The following is a 17024-nucleotide window of genomic DNA, read 5'->3' as shown; positions in this document are numbered from 1 at the left end:
GCAGAATAAATATGGATCCATGGTAGTTTCAATTTTCTTTGTCTTGGCATCAAAGCTTTGAAAGACAAAATGCACTGGACAATTAAAGAGATAATTTTGTTTATGCTATTTATTCTAAGAAAGAGAATATTAATTAATGAAGAATGTCACAGGGAAAGGAAAGGGATTTTTACAAAGGCAGGTAAATAATTACAAGATTTATGGAAGTCATGAGAAAAGATCGCGACAGCTCTTTTCTTATAATATACAAGAGTAAAGTGATCTTATGGTTAGTCATTTCTTGGAACATAAACAAATGGCAGAAGTAGCAGTGGTTTCTTAAATGCTGCTGCTTCCTAGGAGCACAAAATTCAGATAAAGTTAACATTGTTAAAATATTTATAAGTAAAGAGTTGCTATGCCATATTGTCTTATTTGTTCTGGAAAACAAGATATACTCAAATGTGAAAAAAGAAGAGCAGTATTAATTACTAAAATGAAAACTTGAATATATTTTTTATAATTGTATATAATAGCATATATGACTATGCAAGAACTATTTCTATGGGTATAGTAAACAAAATGTTTTTCTCCAAAAGTAAGTAAAAAAGGAATATAAACTAATCTCAAGAAGTTAACCCAGAAGTAAACCCTCACAATGAGGCATCAGTAATAATGTTTTAACATTTTCTTATTTAGAAGTGATCTAGATAGCTAATTAATGTCAGTTAATTAACTGAAGTTAGTATCAGTTCAAGGTTAAGTTAACTAAATACCTTGGACACTATTGTCAAGCTGACGTCTTACAACACCTAACTACTATTAAAATGAAGTTTTTCAGAATACTAGAAGACAAAAAAGAAAAAAGAAAAAAAAAAGAATGATTAAACCAAAGTGTGATTTTTAAAATGAGAATGGAAGTATCACATAGTAACCATTTTTGAAGGATTTCTCTGAGAATGAATGAGCTAACATCCCCAAAATTGTCATGGATAAAATGTTGTTCCAGACAGTGAAAGCAGTAAGGAATATGAGGAAAAATAGGTAATAGATTTGAAAGTTAGAAGTTAATATAGCTTTAGTTAGAATACACTGAAGAGAGAAGAGAGGTGGACAAATGATACAGATAATGGCCAGAGCCTGTTCATACACATAAATGAATTTAGATTTTAGCTGTAGAGTAATGCAAAACTATAACTGAATTCTCTAAAAAGAAATGTGACATGTGCATTTAAACTTTTTCTGCTGCAGCCTGTAAAATGTATCACATGGCAACAAATTAGATGCTAGGGAGACCAGTGAGGAAGCTTTGTTCACACAATAGGTAATACAGTTATTGTGCAATCACCCTAGTAATAGGCATGAGAGCAATGCAATGTCATCTCATAAAGTTCTCAAAAATGCCTACCTTAGTTAATGGAAGTTTTAAAATGTAATAGACCCATCATTCATGGTCATACTCGTGTAATTCAAAATATTAATTTAAATTATGAAAATACATTTGTGAATATTATCCTCCTTTTTTAAAAATCTTCCACAAAACAAGCATTAGAAACTTGGTATAGATTCTTCCAATCCATGAGCACGGAATATTTTTCCATTTAATTTGTGTCATCTATGGTTATGTTCAGCAGTATTTTTTAGTTTTTCTTGTACAGATCTTTCATTTCTTGGTTAGCTCTATTCCTAGATATTTCATTGTTGGGGTTCAATCAAACTGGCGGGAAAAATATTAAAGATAGTTATAGTAATAGTCAAAAACTCTCTTGGAAGACCGTGAGAGTTTGCGTAGCTTCAGATTGCTTGGCAGAAGGCAGCCAGGGTCTCTCTTCAGGAGCCAGAAAGATTAGGGTGCAAGTACAAAGGAATGTGGGAAGTTTATCTTACTAACCTGTTTACTTACATGGGCTGAAGACCTTTGTCCTACCGCGGGTACTTTACTGCCTCCTACTGGGAGCGGGTGGGGGTTGGCAGAAGTTTATCACTGGCAAATGGTGTTTGCTTTAGGTCTCATCTTTACCCTCTAGTCGTGTTTACTCACAACTTTTGTTAATTAGCCTTACTGAATAAATGTAAGCCTCACTAGCTGATCATGGCCGAGTCGCAACTGTTTAGAGAACTCAGCTTGGAGCCTGTAAGTGGCTCGGACCCTGGGCTGGACTGGCAGTGCAGAATATCTGCGTGTCGGTGTACTTTATTCATCCATCACCGAATCAGCGGTCTACAGGAACAGATCCCCCGCAGCTAGTGCCCCATGAAAGGAAAGCTGCCTCATTTCATTTTCTTTGTAGCTATAATAACTGGGATTGTGTTCCTAATTTAACTCTCAGCCTGGAGGTTGTTGGTGTATAAAAAATGCCACTGATTTTTGTACATTGATTTCCTATCCTGAAACTTTACTAGAGTTGTTTATCAATTCTAGGAGCCTTTTGGCAGAGTCTGGGATTTTCCAGGAATAGAATCATGTCATTGGCAAAGAGAGATAGTTTAACTTCTTTTCCTTATTTGGAGGCTTTTCATTTGTTTCTCTTGCCTGATTGCTCTGGCTAGGACTTCGAGTACCACATTGAATAGTAGTGAGAGTGGGCATTCTTGTCTTGTTTCACTTCTCAAGGGGAATGGTTTCCACTTCTCAATGGGAATGGTTTGAGCATTTGCCTATTCACTATGATGCTGGCTGTGGATTTTTCATAGATGTGTCTTATTATTTTATGTTATGTTGCTTCAATTCCTACACCGTTGAGGATTTTTATCATGAAGCCATGTTGGATTTTATCAAAAGCTTTCTCTGTGTATATTGAGATGATCATATGGTTTCTACTTTTGATTCTGTTTATGTGGTGAATAACACATATTGATTTGAATTTGGTGAACCAGCCTGGCATCCCAGGAATAAAGTCTACTTGATCATTGTATATTAACTTTTTGATGTGGTGCTGCATTTGATTTACTAGTATTTTTTTGAGGATTTTTGCATCTATGTTCATGAGGGATATTGGTCTGAAGTTTTCCTTTCTTCATTGTGTCTCTGCCGGATTTCGCAGGACAACAAAAACAAGTAATTGGGAAAAGACTCCCTATTCAATAAATGATATTGGGATAACTGGCTAGCCATTTGCAGAAGATTGAAGGTGGACCCCTACCTTTCAGCTTATACAAAAATTAACTCAGAATGGATTAAAGGTTTAAATATAAGGCTGCAGACTATAAACATTCTGGAAAACAACCTAAGAGATACTATTCTCAGTATTAGCCTTCACAGAGAATTTTTGGCTAAGTCCTCAAAAGCAACTGTAGCAAAGCCAAAAATAGACAAGTGGGCCCTAATTAAACTAAACTGCTTCTGCTCAGCAGAAGAAACTATCAACAGAGAAAACAACCTACAGAGTGGGAGAAGATATTCACAAACTATGCTTCTGACAAAGGCCTAATATCCAGAATCTATAGGCAACTTAACAAGCAAAAAACAAATAACCCCATTAAATACTGGGCAAAGAACATGAACAGACACTTCTCAAAAGAAAGCATGTACGTGACCAACAAACACATGAAATGCTCAACATCACTAATCATCAGAGAAATGCAAATCAAAAACCAATGAGATACCATCTTATACTAGTCAGAAAGGCTATTATGAAAAAGCCAGAAGTAACAGATTCCGGTGGAGGCTGCAGAGAAAAAGAAATGCTTATACACCATTTGGTAGAAATGTAAGTTAGTCCAGCCACTGTGGAAAGCAGTCTGAAAATTTCTCAAAGGTAGTTATTAAAACAGAACTACTATTTATCCCAGCATTCCCATTACTGAGTATATACATAAAAGGAAATAAATTATCCTAACAAAACATCACAAGCACTTTTTTTGTTCATTGCAACACTATTAACAATAACAAAGCCATCTAATCAACCCAGGTACCCATCAATGGTAGTAGATTGGATAAAGAAAATTTGTTACACCATGGAATACTATGCAACCATAAAAAAAAAAACAAAACCAGGTCCTTTGCAGCAGCATGGATGATGCTGGAGGTCTTCCTAAGCAAATTAATGCAGGAACAGAAAACCAAATACCACATGTTCTCACTTATATGTGGGAGCAGAGCATTGAGCACACATGGACATAAATATGGAAGTAATAGACACTGTGGACTACTAGAGAGCGGAGGGAGGGGAACTGTTTAAAAAACTACCTATCAGATAGGTACTATCCTCACTACCTGGGTAACTGGACCCATACTTCAAACTTCATCATTGTGCAATATTTGCATGTAACATATCTGCACATGAACTCCCTGTATCTAAAATATTGAAATAAAAAATTTGTGTATTAATGAGAAAAATTTATGTTTTTGTGTTGTTTATGTGCAAAATGTATATAGCTAAGTATTAAATGAATATGTTTTATGGTAAGATTAAATAAAAAATTACCTATAATATAATTAAATTGGTGAAAATTAAGAAATTATAGAAAAATTGAAATAAGAATTTTCTTTGAGATTTAACACATGAAATTTATTACAATTGTCAGAAAAATCATGGGAAATATTTTGAGTATTATCTCAAAAGGTAGAGCAAAAGATGAAAATATGTAAAATTGGGGTCTGTCTAGGAAGTCCCCTGAAAGTAACTGTGTGAATAAAGAATTTTCAAAAGACATGAACACTAATCCAGAAAATATAAAACACAAACTTCCAGAATTAAGGGTCTCATGAAATTGTCAGTATAATTACTGAAAAATATAGCCATATGAAATTGAATCATCATTACATTTCAGAGGAGTGAAGATCAAAAGATTCTTTAAAATTATTGAGAAAGAAAAACAGGTTACTAAAAGGATTGACATTATTTCTCAACATCATCATTAGACCTAGTGTCATGTCTTCAAAATTTCTGGCTCCAAATTTCCAATACAGAACTCTATACTCAGGCAAACTATGAGTATAAGGGAAAGAATAATGCTATTTTCAGACATGATGTATCTTTAAAATTCTCCTGAATTCGCCATTTCTCCAGAAGATGCTAGAGGACAAGCTCCACAAAATGACTAAATCTAGAAGCAGGATAACATAGAATCCATGAAACAGAAGATAAAAAGCACCTTCTAAGTGAAGGGAATACTCTAGATAACATGAAGAAAAATCCAAAGAGGACAGATAAGCAGCCCACCTAGAGAACAACTAGCTAGATGTGAAGAGGGGAATCAGAGAAAAATTAATCTGGAAGAAATTTTCTCAGGGAAAAAAATGTAATCAATCAATCAATGCACACATATACACACATACTTGCACATCTCAACACGGGAAGAAGTTTTATGTTTCTGTTGGCAGTGAATAAAACAATGGAAAACCAAGCACACCACTCCCCACAAAATTCAATTATTCCAGGAAAATGTAAAGTTATATAGCCATAGAAATTTATTAATTGCATAGTAAATCCTCAGTTGTCACAAATTGCAATACTATTTATCCTGAATACCAATTCGTGTAATTCAGCTGCTTCTACATTAGAAGAAATTAAGAAGGAATGTGAAGTGTGGGTAGATAATATGTATGAGAGACTTAAATCTTTATCCTCCAATTGTGAGAATGTTGTATTAAATATTCAAATATCAGAAAATGGCCACAAATATGTAGTAGATATAAATGAAAAAGCATGCAAAGGGTAAACAAACAACTTAGAATTGTAAACTCTTTCATGAGATTGATAACTAAGGTAAGTGAAGGGAGAATGGGGTATACAATTACTGTGGGTTTTTAAAAAGATTATAAAACTAATTCAGGGAACACTGACATGTATTAATTTAATTTAAAACAGAATACATTTTAAAACAACCATAGCAAAGTCTATTGTTCATTTACTTCTCCCACCCAAAAGAAAGTGGTAAAAGGAGCAAAGGAGGAATGAGTAGCAACTACTTTTCCAGACCATGCCTTTCTGTTCCTCTATGTGTGTTTTAGTCAGGATTCTCTAGAGGGACAGAACTACTAAGATATATATGTGTGTGTGTGTGTGTGTGTGTGTGTGTGTGTGTGTATATATATATCTCAGACTCCAAGTTCTTCACTTTTGGGACTCAGACTGGCTCTCTTTGCTCCTCAGCTTTACATATATATATATATATATATATATGTATATATATGTATATATATGTATATATATGTATTTGTATGTGTATATATGTGTATATATATGTATATATATTTAGAGGTTTAAGTGTTAACTTACATGATATATATATGTATACACATATGTGTATATATATGTGCATATGTGTGTGTATATATATACACACACACATATCTATAGGAGAGTTTATTAAGTATTAACTTACCTGATCAGAAGGTCCCATAATAGGCTATCTGAAAGCTGAGGAGCAAGGAGAGCCAGTCCGAGTCCCAAAACTGAAGAACTTGGAGTCCGATATTCCAGGACAGAAAGGATCCAGCACAGGAGAAAGATGTAGGCTGGGAGGCTAGGCCAATCTCTCCTTTTCACATTTTTCTGCCAGCTTTATATTCTCTGGCAACTGATTAGATTGTTCCCACCAGATTAGGGGTGGATCTGCCTTCCCCAACCCACTGATTCAAATGTTAATCTCTTTTGGCAACCCCCTCACAGACACACCCAGGATCGATACTTTGTGTCCTTCAATCCAATCAAGTTGACACTCAGTGTTAACCATCACAATGAGGGATCTTGAAGTACATAAAGGTCAAAACTGAGAGCAATTTAGTTATGGACATCTCACTGCAGCAATGTCATAAAAGCATTTTTCCATTTTGTTTTCAATAATTGAGTGATCATTACTGACCATTTAGTGAATGACTGAAGAACTTCCTTAGAGTAGGCATTGATGCCTTTCCTGACTGCCCACATTTTGTTTCTGATGTAGCCAGCATCCTCTAATATAACCCTACCCAACTGCTTCTTACTGGTATTTCCATTAATTGGTTTCTATTTATCACTTTGCGAAAAGAAATTACTACATGAATAATAGGGATATATATTGGGATATACTTATGTATGCACAGATTTCTGTCATTATATTCCTGGCAGTTGTCTACCTGCAGTGAACTACATTTTATAGCATCTCTACTTCACAGATTTAAATATTTTAAGTATTTTTTTTTCCTACAAAGACACTTTTAGGATGTAGAAAGGGAGAAAATTGCCAAAGTGTCAATTATTGTAATGCTTTTATAATAAGTGTTAGTTGTAGGTCATAAGAACTGCTAGTCTCCCTCTTGTTACTAATAACACAATGACAATCAAACTCTATATATGTGGCTTTTGAGAGAGGGAATAAAAATGAACAAACACATATTCCTATTAAAAGCATACTTTGAGTACATAAAACAATGTATATTAGGCCAGGTTCCAAACAAAGTGAAAGCAGGAACCCAACAGTGAAAGCCTCCCTTCCCAGCCTTTTTTGAAGATACTATAAATAGAATATGGTTTTAATAGTTATGGAGAAGAGGTAGCTTATGAGAGTATTTAGATATTAATTTGCAGAGTAATACCAGATAATTCTCAGATCACTGTAAGCAATTCAAAAAAGGAATATGCAGAGTATCTCTTTAAGGTGATAATTTGTGTTTCACTTATGGAGCAGTGGTTCTTAAGCTGGAGCCCATGGATGCCCCAGAATCTGTGGTTAAGATTTGGGGTTCATATACATGCATTTTGAGAGGGAAAATTATACATATAAATGTAAACTATTAGGTAAAAATTAGCATTTCCCATTATGAATACAAGTGTAATAGCAGATTAGTGTCAGTAGTACATGTAACTTTGTTCCTAATAGAAATAATAAATTTTATACGACAAGAAATGTAAATTCTATTTCAAAAAAGATATTTTGAAATAAAGCTCTGAAAACTTCAATATTATTGTCATTATTAAGCATATATCTGGAACTTATTATCTTAAACACTAACATATATTTTTAAAAATTTCAAAACTATATTGCAATGTAATTGGCTTTATTTAAATTAAAATGAAGTCCAAAGGCTTCACAAGACTACCAAAGTGATCCATAGCACAAAATATGGCTTAAAATCTCTGGTAAAATTTAGAAGCAACAATTTTCTGCTTGTGAATTTGGGGATGTTTCAGCATTATATACTCAGGAAAATGTCAAGAAGTCAAATATTACTTGAGAGTGGCTTTGTATAATTTTGCATGTGTGTGAGAGAGAGAAAGGAGGAATAATGGAACATTTGAGAGGTAGTCTAGAGTCCATCCAAGTCGAATGTAGGAACATGAGCCATAAAACTTTTGTAGGTCTTTAGACACTTTAAAATACTGTATTGTAGCACTTAGTTGGTAGGGAAAAAGAGAGAGATTTTCTGGACAGATTAGGGATTCCAAATGTTGTTAGAGACATTCTGAAATGATCACAGTGTGACTTAGCAGTCAATTTTCATGTCATTGATTTTTCACTGGTGATTGAACTTGATAAACAAGCAAGTTAATCAGAAATTGGCTCTAGCACCTAATTTTTTAATCAATTTTATTTTGGTTTTTCTTTTTTCATCTAAATCATATCATATTAATCATTGTTGCCATCCAGCAATAGAATAAGACTACTTCGGAGAGAGAAAAGTACTTGAAGACTCGAGGTCTTCTTTAGCCTTAGCTGCTCAGACTACTGCCAGTCAATAAGAAATCAGAACTTCCTATTTTTGTTTTCATTAATTTCCTCTTTTATTACAAGTTTTATTTCTGATAATGCAAGAACTCCCTCTCTGCTAAAAATACAAAAATTTAGCCAGGTGTGGTGGCAGGCACCTGTAGTCCCAGCTCTTTTGGAGGTTGAGGCAGGAGAATGCTGTGAACCTGGGAGGTGGAGCTTGCAGTAAGCCGAGATCATGCCACTGGACTCCAGCCTGGGTGACAGAAAAAGCCTGCATCTCAAAAAAAAAAAAAAAAAAAAAGAAAGAAAAGAAAGATTAAAATGCCTAACCTAGATTGGAAAGTATTATTTGTTTTCATTCTAAACTTAGTACCTAGACTAAAATACTCAAGGATGCTTGCTGCATTTACAACTCATATATTGTTGCTAGGAAAGAGAAATCTAGAAGGTCCAGCTCTGTCGGTTGTAACAAATCTTTAGCAATCTCTTCTGAGTGTATTTTAGTGACACTGTGAATCACTTGAAACCATTGTCATAACATGAGAAAGTCTGATTTTTATTCTCATTGTAAATTGTAAACCAATACAAACAACCAGATAGCATATATTTTGATAGCCCTTGCATAGACTGTATACAGTGAAGTACAGTTACTGGTCAACAAATTTTAGTAAATGATACTAGGGAAAATTTTTCAATAACAGATACTAGCACGTTATAGAGATTTGTTTTCGTCTCGGTATTTATATTTCTGCTATTTATCACAAGGATTGTGCAACAAAGAGATCTTATTCAGCATCTTGCTTAGGATCATCATGCATATAACTACTGTAGTTAGAAAGATGGTGAGTAATGATTTTATAATAATGTGCCTTTTAAGAATTCACTTTAAGAATAATTCTCTCAGTAAAATTATCTAACTGGTAATAATTCCTTTGAATATAGATTTTTCTCTCATTAATTTTAGTCTTCCTACTTAACACACTTTCCCTGAAAAATAACCTGCTTCATTGTATTCATTGACTCTCAAATTTTGTCATTATTACATTATCCTACCTTTGTTATCTTTTGATACAATTTACCTATTAAATTTCCCCTGAGTTGTTTCTCAGCCATATTTAGATGACATTTAATCCTGTCCTAGACATTTGATTGTCTTGTGCTGATACTTCATTTTCATCAATTAGATTACCAGTGTTTGATTCCATTTATACAATTGACAATGTCTCAACAGTAGAGAGAATAACAGAAAACCAATAACAAAAGTCCTTGAAAATCTTCTCCTGAAATGGTGGTGATAACATTTTAACCACTTTGAAATACACCTGAAAAGTGGCATGTTGTTTTTCCTTTAACCTGTTTTACTGGAAACTTTTATCACCCAGTTTTAGTTGCTTTCAATGTTCATCAGTGATATTGGCCTGAGGGTTTTTTTTTTTTTTTTTTTTTTTTAATTAATATTGCTGTTGTATCTCTATCAGGTTTTGGTATCAGGATGGTGCTGGCTTCATACAATGAGTAAGGGAGGAGTCCTTCTTTTTTGGTTGTTTAGAATAGTTTCAGAAGAAATGGTACCAGCTTCTCTTTGTACCTCTGGTAGAATTAAGCTGCAAATCCTTCTGGTCTGGGGCTTTTTTTGGTTGGTATACTATTTATTATGGCCTCAATTTCAGTACTCATTACTAGTCTAGTCAGGGCTTCAGATTCTTCTTTCTTCAGTTTTGGGAGGGTGTATGTGTTCAGGAATTTATCCATTTCTTTTGCATTTTACATTTTATTTGCATACAGGTGTTTATACTATTCTATACTATACTATTCTGATGGTTGTTTGTATTTCTGGGGTCAGTGGTGATAGCTCCCTTATCATATCTGATTTTGTTTATTTGAATCTTCTCTCTTTCCTTCTATATTAGTCTAGCTAGCAGTTTGTCTATTATATGAATTTTTTTTTTTTCCCAAAAAAAAACAAGCTCCTGGACCCATTGATTTTTTGAAGGATTTTTCATGTCTCTATCTCTTTCAGTTCCACTCTGATCTTGGTTATTTCTTGTCTTCTGCTGGCTTTAGGGTTTGTTTGCTCTTGGTTCTTCATTTCTTTCAGTTGGTATGTTAGGATGTCAGTTTGAGATCTTTCTAGCTTTTTGATATGAGCATTTAGTGCTATAAATTTCCCTCACAATACTACTTTAGCTGCATCCTAGAGATTCTGGATGTTTTCTCTTTGTTCTCATTAGTTTCAAAAAACTTCTTGATTCTTGCCTTAGTTTCATTATTTACCCAGGAGTCATTCAGGAGGTTGCTAAGTTTCCATGTAGTTGTGTGGTTTTGAGTGAGTTTCTTAATCTTGAGTTTTAATTTGATTGTGCTGTGGTCTGAGATACTGTTTGTTATGATTTCAGTTATTTTGCATTTGCTGAGGAGTGTTTTACTTCCAATTGTGTGATCAATTTTAGAGTAAGTGCCATGTGGCACTGAGAAGAATGTATGTTCTGTTGTTTTTTGAGTAGAGAGTGCTGTAGATATCTCTCAGTTTCACTTGATCCAGAGCCGAGTTCAAGTCTTGAATATCTTGAATATCTTTGTTAACTTTCTGTCTAAATGATCTGTCTGATATGCACAGTGGGGTGTTAAAGTCTCCCACTATTATTGTGTGGGAATCTAAGTTTGTAGGTCTCTAATAACTTGTTTTATGAATCTTGGTGCTTCTGTATTGATGCATATATATTTAGGATAGTTAGTTCTTCTTCTTGAATTGAACCCTTTTCTGTTAAGTAGTGTCCTTCTTTGTCCTTTTTGATATTTGTTGGTTTCAAGTCTGTTTTGTCAGAAGCTAGGCTTGCAACTCCTCCCTTTTTCTACTTTGCATTTACTTGGTAAATTTTCCTCTATCCCTTTATTTTGAGTCCATGTGTGTCTTTGCACATAAGATGGGTCTCTTGAATACAGAATACCAATGGATCTTGACTCTTTGTCCAGCTTGCCATTCTGTGTCTTTTGATTAGGGCATTTAGTCTCTTACATTTAAGGTTAATATTGTTATGTGTGGATTTGATCCTGTCGTCATGATGCTAGCTGGTTGTTTTGCAGACTTGTGAATGCAGTTGCTTCATAGTGTCATTGGTCTCTGTGCTTCAGTGTGTTATTTTAGTGGCTGGTAATGGTTTTTTCTTTCTATATTCAATGCTTCCTTAAGAGCTCTTGCAAGGAAGGCCTGGTAGTAATGAATTCCCTCAGCATTTGCTTGTCTGAAAAATATTTTATTTCTCCTTTGCTTATGAGGCTTAGTTTGGCCAGATATGAAATTCTGGCATAGAAATTCTATTATTTTAGAATGTTGACTATTGGTCCCCAATCTCTTGTGGTTCATAGGGTTTCTGCTAAGAGGTCAGCTGTTAGACTGATGGGCTTCCCTTTGTGAGTGACTTGGCCTCTATCTCTCTCTGACTGCCCGTAACATTTTTTCCTTCATTTTGACCTTGGAGAATCTGATGATTATGTATCTTGGGGTTGATCTTCTCATGAAGTATTTTACTGGGGTCCTCTGGATTTCTTAAATTTGAATGTTGGCCTATCTTGCTAGATTGGGGAAGTTCTCTTGGACAATATCCCAAGTATGTTTTCCATCTTGGAAAGAGAACATTTTCCCTGGTCTTTTTAATCCCATAGTTCTTAGAGGTTTTGTTCATTTGTTTTCATTATTTTTTCTCTAATCTTGGCATCCTGGTTTATTTCAGTAAGATAATCTTCCAGCTCTGAAATTCTTTCCTCCACTTGATCTATTTAGCTACTGATACTTGTGATTACACTGTGAAGTTCTCGTCTTGTATTCTTCATCTCCTGTTTATGCTCCTCTCTAAACTGGTTATTCTGATTAACGGCTCCTGTAATGTTTTATTATTGTTTTTAGCTTCTTTACATTGTGTTAGAACATACTCCTTTAACTCAGCAAAGTTCATTATTACTCATCTTCTGAAGCCTACTTCTGTCAGTTCATTCATCTCAGCCTCAGTCCAGTTCTGTGCCCTTGCTGAAGAGGTGTTGAAATCATATGGAGGAGAAGAGGCACTCTGGATTTTTTACTTTTCAATGTTTTTGCATTGATCTTTTTTTCATCTTCATGAGCTTATTTACCTTCAATCTTGGAGGCTGCTGTTCTTTGAATGAGGTTTTTGTGAAGTCTTTTTTGTTGATGTTGTTGTTATTTTCTGTTTGTTTTTTTTCTTTTAGCAGTCAGGCCCCTTTTCCTTTGGACTGCTGCATTTTGCTGGGGGTCCACTCCAGACCCTATTCACCTACTCACCTGGATCCCTCCTGCACCTTGAGGTTTCACCATTGGAGGCTGCAGAACAGCAAATATGGCTGCCTGCTCCTTCCTCTGGGAGCTCTGTCCCAGAGGGGCACTGACCTGATGACCATGGGAATGCCCTTGTATAAGGTGACTGGCAACCCCTGTTGTTAAGGGGGTCTCACCTAGTCAGGAGTCATAGGGTCAGGGACCCACTTAACAAAGCATTCTGTCTTCTCCTTGGTGGAGTGGGTGCACTGTGCTGGGGAAAATCCCCCTTTTCTGGACTGCCCAGCCTCTTCAGAGCCAGCAGGCAGGAAAGACTAAATCTGCTGAACTAGAGACCATGGCCACCTCTCCCCTAGGGGCTTATTCCAGGGAGATTGGAGTTCTGTCCATAAACCCCTGGCTGGAGTTGCTGAAATTCTCACAGAAATGCCCCTACCCAGTGAGAGGGAATGGATCTGGGTCTCATCTAAAGAATAATTTTGGCTATGATCCACCACAGCTGCTGTGCTGCACTGTGGGAAATTTCTCCCAGTCCAAACCACTCAATCTCCCCAACACTATCAGGGAACAATGGCAGACTGGAGCTGCAGTTATGGTGGCCCCCTCCCCCAGAAAACTTCATAGTAGTCTTAGGCAGTCTTCAGCCCATTGCTGCTGGCTGCAACCTGAGTGGCCACTAAGCTTCTGCACAGCTCTGTGCTTGGGAATCAAGGCCTTGGTGGTATGGGCTCACAAGGGGCTCTCCTGATCTGAGGGTTGCACAGATATGTGGAGAAAGCATGGTCTTCTGGGCAGGTGGCACAATCACTCACCACCTCCCTTGACTGGGGGTAGGAGCTCCCCTTGCCTCATGCATCTACTGGGTGGGCCATCACTCCACCCTGCTTTTTCTTGCTCTCTGTGGGTCTCACCAACTGCCTAGTCAGACCCAATGAGAGAACCTGGATACCTCAGCTGAAGGTGCAGGATTCACTCACAATTTTGTTCTTCTCTGTGGGAGCCCCCAGTGGGCAGCTGCTTCTAGTAGGTCATTTTGGCCTCTTCCCCTTGGTTGCTTTGTATGAGGATTTATTTATGAAAGTCAATACAATATACTTATTAAGTACATAAATTTTGAAATTTGGCTGTCTAATATTTAATGATAGCCCTACCACTTATTGGCTGTGTAATTTTGGGTAAGCTACTTTACCTCTTTTGCTTCCTCACCTGTAAAATGGCAACATTCTATTGGTCAAAGAAACTGACAGAAGAAGCCCATATTGAAGACAATAAGAAATATACTCCATCTGTTGAAGAGAAGAGTACAGACATCACATTGCAAAGAAATTTGTATATAAGGAATGTCATTCATTGGAAGCCATTATCATCATGATAAACAACCTTTTTACTTTTTTATTTTTTTGAGACAAGGTCTCATTCCGCCACTCAGGCTGGAGTGCAGTGGTATAATCAATGCTCATTGCAGCCTTGACCTCCTGGGCTCAAATAATCTTCCAGCCTCAGTCCTCTAAGTAACTGGGACCACAGGTGTATGCCACTATGGCAAGCTAATTTTTGTATTTTCTGTAGATTTTGCCATGTTGCCCAGGCTGGTTCCAAACTCCTAGGCTCAAGCGATCTAACCAACTCAGCCTCCCAAAGTGCTTGGATTATAGGCATGAGCCACCATATCTAGCCAAATTTAACCTTTTTAAGATAACTTATTTGGGTTATAATCTTCCATCTTTCTGCTCATTAGATTAAATTTGGATTCTCTATAGGGAAAAACGAATGTTTCCTGTCAAGCTATTCTTCCCAAAGCTCTTCCTTTAGTTAAGAACAAATTAGACTTTTAAAATAAAAATTAGTTTATTCCATCAATGGTTTAAGGTAATTTCTCTGAAAGTATCTCTCCGGAAAGATATTCATCAGAAATTTTATGATGTTTGTAAGAAATGCATATTCCTGAACCCAACGTAACAATCTTCAACAGGAGGGCACAGGCATTATTTTTACTGCTAACACAAATTTGGAGTGCTTATTTCTAGTACTAATATTAGAGAACTATTCTTTTATAAACTACTGGCCTCCCACATTGACTGCACAAAAATTATATATATGTTTTCCTATAAGATTCAGATGACTCTCTATTATCTATAGTGTGACAAAAGTAACTATAGTCCTGGCTGAACTTTATTTCACCATCACTTATAACATTTTGATTAAGGATATATGTCCTCTGTATTCTAACTCAGAAAGCCAGGTATATAGCCTCTCACCCCTGCCCTGGCTTTAAAGTGTAACTTATAAAGTTACAAGAATAGTTTCTGTGCTGAGAATGAAGGTTCTAAGCAACAGGAGCTGGGTAGATAGATACTCTTGGAATACAGCATATTAACTCCCACAGAGAAGCCAATAAATAAAGGTGGGGGGCTTGAAGTGAGGATGAGGTCTTGCATACCTGCAGGTAGAGTTTAAGAGACACCAGGATTTAGGCATACGGTTAACTTCTATTTTATTCACATGCTATGTATATCAAAGTCTTGCCAAGAACATATTTCAGGCAGGAAAGAGTTAATACCCTTGGAGGAAAGACAGAATACATATCAGAGAAGATGTGTGATGGTATCAGGATATTTTTAAGTTTCATAACTTACAGGAAATCAGCACTTATAATTTCAGCTACCCGCAGCACCTAATTAATTCATTTATAAGAGAATATCTGGAAGACAGCATAACCTTACTTTTAGATGAAGTCAATGTGCCTGCTCACTGTTAGTGGAACAAAAATAAATTCTAGTCCTCTTCTATCTCCAAAATCTTGTGACAGTGTCTCTCTTTGAGAGACTCTAAATTAGAACTCAGCTAGGAAGTGAGTCTGAAAAATGTGATTTCTAGAATTCTAGCCCCAGAGATACAGGAGAAAAATTAGAGTTGGATACATTGCTGAGTATTAATAGATATTACCTAATTGTCTAAACCATATAATAGGATAACAGTATATATATACACACACACATATATTGTTGCATATATACAGTATATATAACATATGTAACATACATATATGCACATATATACACACATATGTATATATACATATATGCATTGTATATGTATATATGTATTGTATATGTATACATATATGTATATATACGTGTGTATATATGGATATATGCATATTACATACGTACATATAAAATACATATATACATATATGTATATATACACATGTATGTATATATACATATATGTATATATGTGTATATATGTATGTTACATATGTTATATATGTACATATATATGTATGTTAGTATAGCAATATAATAGTACTGTTCTTTCTTCTCCTGGATTAAGAGACTGGGGTGATTTTTAGAATGCATATTCGTAGTGTATCCACACTAGTACCAAAGAATCTCTAGTTAGGAGCTATACTATTAAACCCCAAAGTAATCTTTACTCATACTAAATTTTAAGAGCGACTGCCCTACAAGAATGAAATTCTTGCAGGTTCTGAATGAAAAACTAATTGTGCAATGAAGTCTGGATTCAAAAGTCTAATCATATATGTACTTATAGATATACATAAGTATACACTTGAATTTTCAGGGATACTTATCAAATTAGCAAAATTACTACAATGGCTTTAGACCTAATAGTAGATAATTTAAAAACACATTACAAAAATGTGAAAGACAATTAAATAAAGATTTTGGCATAAAGAGCAAAATGATGATTTTATAAGAGTAATTTTATAGTTTATTCTTAAAAGTTGTGATTCTTTTCATGTTTCTATAGTAAAACAGCAATTAAGGATCTTCTCTACAGGTATTTTAATGAGTCTAAATGGGAACGACAACAAGTTTTTAAAAACTGTATCTTTTATTTCTAAGGTAGATTGAATTACATTTTAATTACTTATCTTGTTTATGATGTAAATTATATTCATCATATAATTAGCATCATAAGATACATGACACAATCTAATATTTTAGTTGATTTAGGAAAAAGAAGCAGAAAATATTCAGTTAAATTCTCTTAATATTAGAGTTATTTCAGATCAAGTTAGATTTGGCTTGAAAGAACTATGTCTCCAAGGAAACTTAACCTTATTCTCTTTCTAAATCTATAAAATACT

The sequence above is a fragment of the Papio anubis genome, chromosome 3 (genome assembly GCF_008728515.1).
Source record: "Papio anubis isolate 15944 chromosome 3, Panubis1.0, whole genome shotgun sequence".
Lineage (NCBI taxonomy): Eukaryota > Metazoa > Chordata > Mammalia > Primates > Cercopithecidae > Papio > Papio anubis.
The sequence above is the reverse complement of the archived record's forward strand: the minus strand, read 5'-3'. Positions refer to the sequence as shown.